This window comes from Gymnoscopelus microlampas (genome assembly GCF_963454915.1).
Source record: "Gymnoscopelus microlampas genome assembly, chromosome: 3".
Taxonomy (NCBI): Eukaryota; Metazoa; Chordata; class Actinopteri; order Myctophiformes; family Myctophidae; genus Gymnoscopelus; species Gymnoscopelus microlampas.
Genome location: NC_139940.1, coordinates 56,820,759 through 56,828,009, shown reverse-complemented (window position 1 = coordinate 56,828,009; position 7,251 = coordinate 56,820,759).

The following is a 7,251-nucleotide window of genomic DNA, read 5'->3' as shown; positions in this document are numbered from 1 at the left end:
GCTCTGATTCTCGTCAATCATCGTGTGCTACGTGCTTCAAGTCGTTGCCAAATCTGCTTATTGTAAGCGACTTCTTAGTCACTCTGGGCGTGTGTTGTGTAATGTCGGTTGGGCTAGTTTCCATACCTGGTTGCTTGTTTCTCTCTCGAAATCTGGCAACACAGTTTGCTTAAGCCCGGCGGTCTGATTCGAATCATTCACCGCAGCTGGGACCAAGGAGCTTCTGCAGTGTTTACGTGAGGTAAGATTGAACACTATATTTCTAAATTATTATTAATGGATTACATTGCAAGTATGTGTGAGTCATAATGTTTTGCAAGCTAACGTTACTGCTAATTTGGTTCTATGAAGTTGCCATGGTTAGCAGCATAGCTTTTGGCTGCTCAAACCCATTCAAACTCTGTATTGTTTGCTAGTAGCATTAGCCTAGTCAACTGTGTTTACTAGTAGCATTAGCCCCCTATTAGCCTGGCCACTGTGTTTGCTGGTGGGATTAGCCTGGGGGGGGGGGGGGGGGCTTGGATCAAAACAAACAAACTACTGTTAAAGTAAAAGTGTAGTCTGTTTGCTGGCATTGACGTTGTGGGCTTTTGTGTGTAGCAGCAAGTGTTTATTGTTCTAGTGCAGTGGTTTTCAACCAGTGGTCCTTGAGGGAGTTCCAGGGGGTCCCCAGCTAAATGATAGATAGGAACCAAATGGACCCTTTTGGGTCTGTAACTCTGAGAGTGTACAAATGGAACCAAATGGACCCTAACGGGTCCATTTGGTTCCATTTGTACACTCTCAGAGTTAAATTAACATTGATTTTATAATACAAATTGGGGTCCCAGAGATAGAAATGCCATTAAATGGGGGTCTGTAGCCCTAATGCATGTTAAACTGGGGGTCCTTGAAATTGAAATGGTTGAGAATCACTGCTAGAGCTGCAAAAATCGTCTCTTATTGGGGGTCCCTGGCATAACTTTTCAAATGGGGGTCCCTGGGCTAATGTGTGTCAATTTTGGGGGTCCTTGACGCAAAAAAAGGTTGAAAACCACTGTTCTAGTGTACATTAGTTAATTAAACATTAAAAGTAGAGGGAAGACTAATTGTATCCACATTGAAATTTGGCATAATGGAATGGCTTTCATGCTTTGTATGTTCTCAAGGTAGATTTTCCAACTAACTTCACTCTTTTATTGGCCAGGTGATTCCCAGTCTCAATGAGGCTGACCACATGCACATGCATAATTAAAAACAAACAATGAGAAAAAGAAAACAAGGAGATATTAAAGACTTCTTCAAGAAGAAGCAGCTCCTTGAAAACAGTGCAGATAAGACTGCTGAAGGCACTGAAAGCCAAGCTGAGGGCAGTGACAGTGAGAGTGAGCCTGGATGCATTATTGTTGCACAAAATGTCCAGGGCCACACTAGCACCTCTGGACGTCAAGGTGAAAATACACATATGGAGAAAATGATTTAAAATCTTTTCAGTGAATGGAGTGATAAAATGACTGACTTTTAATTACAGTACTACATTAAACTGATGGTGCACTGTGCAGTTATTTAATGGCATGTCTTTGTTCTGCACTTGATGCTCTAGTGTGAAAAGTACAACTTACATTTAAATGCAATTTAAAATGTAGATGATGAAGTTAATAAAATATAGTCATACTAATGTCAATCAATACTTTCAGATGCACCAAGGGAGGGACCAGCCCGTGTTGCACAAAATATCCAGGGCCACAGTGACACTAGCACCTCTGGACGTCAAGGTGAAAATACACATATGGAGAAAATTATTTAAAATCTTTTCACTGACTGTAGTGATAAAATGACTGACTTTTAATTACTACATTAAACTGATGGTGCACTGTGCAGTTATTTAATGGCATGTCTTTGTTCTGCACTTGATGCTCTAGTGTGAAAAGTACAACTTACATTTAAATGCAATTTAAAATGTAGATGATGAAGTTAATGAAATATAGTCATACTAATGTCAATCAATACTTTCAGATCCACCAAGGGAGGGACCAGCCCATGTTGAACAAAACCAGGGGCAGACCAGCTCCGACTCCGATGAACCTCCAGAAGAAAGTACAGGTATGGAGAAAATGATTTAAATTGTAGTCATACTTGGGCATTGTAGTGTTTCATAGTATGCCTATGATAATCTGCATGCTATGCTGTAAAAAGTATAATTTAAAATGTTTAAATTTTAAATATAGCTAATAAAGTTAACATATAATAAAAATAGTTAATGAAGTGTTGTCTATGTCAATCAATAGTATTAGATCCACCCAGGGAGGAGGCCACCACTGACTCTGATGACGACTGTGCAGAATCAGACGACAGCAGCAGTAGCAACCTCCCAGTTCAACGCTTGCCTATGTTTGCTGCACCTAAAGGTCCCCAAGGTATATAGAATATTTAACAAAAAATGTTATTAATCCAGTGACACAATATGTGAATTGCTTTTTTTTTGTTTTGCTAGCCTGCTGGAATGCAGTTGTCTTTTAAAATTGCATATGACAATATTGTCATTGCTTGAACCATTCAAGCAATGAACTATCAGGTCATTGTTAAGCATTCATTCATTCATTCATTCATTCAAGTTGAATGAATGCTTAACAATGACCTGATAGTAGACACTTTCAGCATTGATCATATAGACTCATTTTGAAAACTTTGTATTTACAGACATTTCTCAAACAAGAGTTGCGGGCCCAGCACAACCCATTCTGAAGACCTTCCCTCGCACACAATTAGGAAAGGGTAGGACGAGAGCCTTTAACGCCTCCTGGTACAAAGACTTCACTTGGCTTGAGTATTCTCAATACAAGAACACTGCACATTGTTTTGTGTGCAGGCATTTTTCTCTGCCCTCATCTCCTGAGACAACGTTTTCCTCTGGGACTGGTTTTTCGAATTGGAAAAAGGCCACATATAAAGACGGGGGATTCCAGTTGCATAGCAAAGCAGAGCACCATGTAAATGCCATGGTGGCATGGACAGAGTATAAGAGGGGTGTTGAAAACAATACATCTTTACTCAAAGTACTGGATAAAGAACATCAGAAAAGGGTGGAAGAAAACAGAAATTATATTAAGACAATTGCTGAAGTACTGCTGTGTACAGCTACCCAAAACATCGCCCAGCGTGGCCACAGAGAGTCAGTAAAGTCGGCTAACAAAGGAAACTTTTTGACCATTATGGAACTGCTTGCCAAGCGTGACCCTTTAGTGAAACAGAAAATGCAACATAGGACAGCAAAATACACAAGCAAAAGTATTCAGAATGAGATTTTGACAGTGCTGGCAGAGATGGTTAGGAGGGACATTGTTAAAGAGGTAAAACAAAGCGGGGCATTCAGCATCCTAGCTGATGAGACAAAAGACTTAAAAAAAAAAGAACAAATATCGTTAGTGCTCAGATACTACTATGATGGCACAGTGCAGGAAAGTTTCCTCCAGTTTGAACATGCAGACAAGCTTGATGCTGCAGGGCTAACAGAGAAAATAGTGAATACCCTCCAAAGCTATGGATTGGAATACAGAGAGCAGCTTGTTGGGCAAGGCTATGACGGGGCCTCAGTGATGAGCGGCAGGCACAGTGGTGTGTCTGCAAGGATACAGGCGCTGGCTAAGCATGCATTCTATGTGCACTGCAATGCACATTGCCTAAACTTAGTAATTGTAGATACAGTGAAAGCACTGCCTGATGCATCATGTTTTTTTGCTTTGTTGCAGCGCCTATACACATTTCTGTCTGGATCGTATGTACACCAAAAGTGGCTGGACATACAGCGCACAATGTATCCTCAGGATCAGCCTCGAGAGTTGCCCAAACTCAGTGATGTTAGGTGGGCTTGCAGGTTTTATGCCTGTCGAAACCTTATGGACCGACTTCCAGCTGTTCTCCGTGTCCTCCAGGAGATTGATGACGAGAACAACGGAGACAGATGTGTAGACGCACGTGGACTGCTTGGGCAGATAGACTTAAACTTCATTGGCCTTCTAGCAACTTTTCGGAGGATACTGGGAGACAGCAACTCTCTCTCAACTATGCTGCAGTCCAAAAAATTAGACTTAGCCGCAGCGAGTGACCTCATTGAGGCACTGCGGGACACTTTTGTGCAATTGAGAGATGAACAATGTTTTGGGGAGCTATGGACAGAAGTGCTGGGCATAGCTCAGCAGTGCAAGATTAGCACAGAGAGGGTTTCCAAAAGGCAGCCACAACCTAGCTCTGCTCTTCGTGGATCGGTTGTCACATCCACAATTGGTCAGAGAAACCGTGATCAACAAGGCAAGGAGTATTTCCGTACAGCTGTTTTCTATCCCATCTTAGACACAGTGAATGCTGAGTTAGAGAGGCGTTTTTCCAAAAAGAATTGTGATATCATGAAGGGGATTCAAGCACTCAATCCCAAAAGCAGCAACTTTTTAGAGCAGACTCCTCTGTTTTTGTTTGGAACAATTTACAACGCAAACCTAGATGATCTTAAGCATAACCTCCACCTAGCTAAGCGTCTCTTGGAGCGGAAGAAGGCGGCTGGGATGCAGACTCTTACCAGTTTACTAGAGTTCACAGTATTTCTAGAGCCATTCAGTGAGCCATTCTATGAACTGTTCAGGTTGTGCAAAATTGCAGTGGCCCTACCTGTCAGCACAGCTTCTTGTGAACGCAGCTTTTCTGCATTGAAATTGATAAAAAATCACATGCGCACCACCATGAATGATGGCAGACTGAGTGATCTTGGGGTGCTAAGTGTGGAGTCAGAGAGGGCCAAGGCCTTAAATATGGATGAGTTCCTAAGGGTGTTTAGTGATGCACATGGAAATCGCAAAATACAATTACACTGAGTACTGCTGTTTATATGTTGCTACTGCTGCTTATTGTCTGTGTTTGTGCAACACGGGATGGTCCCTCCCTTGGTCAGCAATAAATACGCATTCATAAAGTGATTTGACTTTTGTTTGATTACATTTATTTAACTTAACACATCAATGATTTATAATACAAATTCTGTATTGCAGGTATACATGTAGAGAGGTAACAGTTAATACTTTTTAAATGTGTTAGATAACTTGGCCAATATCACTATTAAACAGGTATGAAAATTCTAAGACTATTGCAGGTACAGTATACATGTAGAGAGGTAACAGTAAAACTATAAAAACAAAAGTTATTCTTTACTCATTCTCTACTTGGCATTAATATCAGTGATTATCAACCTTTTTCATATCTGGGACCAAATTTAGTCCACATTAGACCCTTAACTTGGTGAGATATGTCTCTGAAAAACTGAGTGTTTTGTTATGTGATTTTGCAGATATGCAGGTAGAACAGTCAGTGTTTCCCAAACTGGAAAACTGGGCACTAGGGGCACCTGGACAACTGCCCACATATCCCAAGTGCCCACTGCCCAGATGGTTTTGGTGCCCAGTTGTCCCTAGTGCCCAGAAATTACCCCCAAAAAAAAAACAAAAAACCCCAAAAGTTTTACTTTTTAAATGTGTTAGATAACTTGGCCAATATCACTATTAAACAGGTATGAAAATTCTAAGACTATTGCAGGTACAGTATACATAGAGAGGTAACAGTAAAACTATCAAAACAAAAGTTATTCTTTACTCATTCTCTAATTGGCATTAATATCAGTGATTATCAACCTTTTTCATATCAGGGACCTAATTTAGTCCACATTAGACCCTTAACTTGGTGAGATATGTCTCTGAAAAACTGAGTGTTTTGTTATGTGATTTTGCAGATATGCAGGTAGAACAGTCAGTGTTTCCCAAACTGGAAAACTGGGCACTAGGGACATGTGGGCACCTGGACAACTGCCCACATATCCCAAGTGCCCACTGCCCAGATGGTTTTGGTGCCCAGTTGTCCCTAGTGCCCAGAAAATACCCCCAAAAAAACCCAAAAAAACAAAAAATTTTTTCGCATCCGCGCTTCGCGCGGATGCGAGTACGCCCCCCCAACATAAGTATTGGTACCCCCTGTGCCCCCCCCCTGAAAATAACCTGGATCCGCCCCTGGCTGGGCGGTCAGTGGGTTCACTGGGTGGTTCGGATGGTTCGTTTTCTTTGGACCCCAAGCCACAGTCCTCTTCATCTGACTCTTCATCAGTCTCATTGATGTCTATGTCAACATCACTCTCTCCGTTGAACACGGCATCCGGAACATCCCTTGCTAAGAAGCGAGGCTCTTTCCGTCTTTGTGGCATTCTGAAATGAAATAAAGACATACCATTAGTACATTAGTAATGCTAAGTTCTTACACATCACTGCTCACTGCAGGACAACATTTCACAAGTCATACAATACTGTCTGGCAACCTGTTTGATGTTGATTGCCACTAAGTGGTCATCATCATTACAAGCCCCTAAGTACCCACCACCCCTCGAATGAATAATGAACAACCCCCACAACACCCCAAGAAATACCACATTGGTCCCACTGTCCTTGTAGTATTGAAAGAAAATTAAACTTACTGAGAATTAACAAGGGAATAATATTGGTTGAATATGTATTGTTTAGGGGGAAAGAGAAACTTTGGGTGGACATTTTCTGAGGCTTACAGCTCAATTATCATATATATATATATATATATATATATATATATATATATATATATATATATATATATATATATATATATATATATATATATATATATATATATATATATATATATATAATATTATATAGTAATGTAAATACACATATAACTGTTTAAATCTATTGTGAAAACTATATATAAGGCTGAACAGTAGCAGGTGAACCCTTGTATTTTTTGCAACCCCAAGGGCCCAACGTTGACCAAAAGCAACAAGTATGAATCATGCTCTAATTTCAATTTGGGACATATATTTCACAATAATAACATATATACATGTTCTAGACATTGTAATGTTCACCAAAAAAATTATTACAGGCATATTACTTACGTTTTTGTGAGGAATATCTTCCAGAGAAAAAAGAGATCTGTTCCAGCAGAGATTTTTCAAGTTGTGATGATTCCTGCCTCTGTGGGGGGTATTTATATGCAAATATCCTGGCCAATGGCATTGTAAGACTAAACAATAGGACCCAATGAGGATTTAGAGGTGAAAAAATAACAGAAAAACAAATTATTTAAACTCCTTTCTTTATAAAATATAATTGTTGCTCTGAAGCATCTCTGGGTCTTAGAGGGTTAAGTGCCCCCCCCCCACCGTTGGCCCCCGTATCGGACGCGCGGCCGATTTTTTTGGGGGGG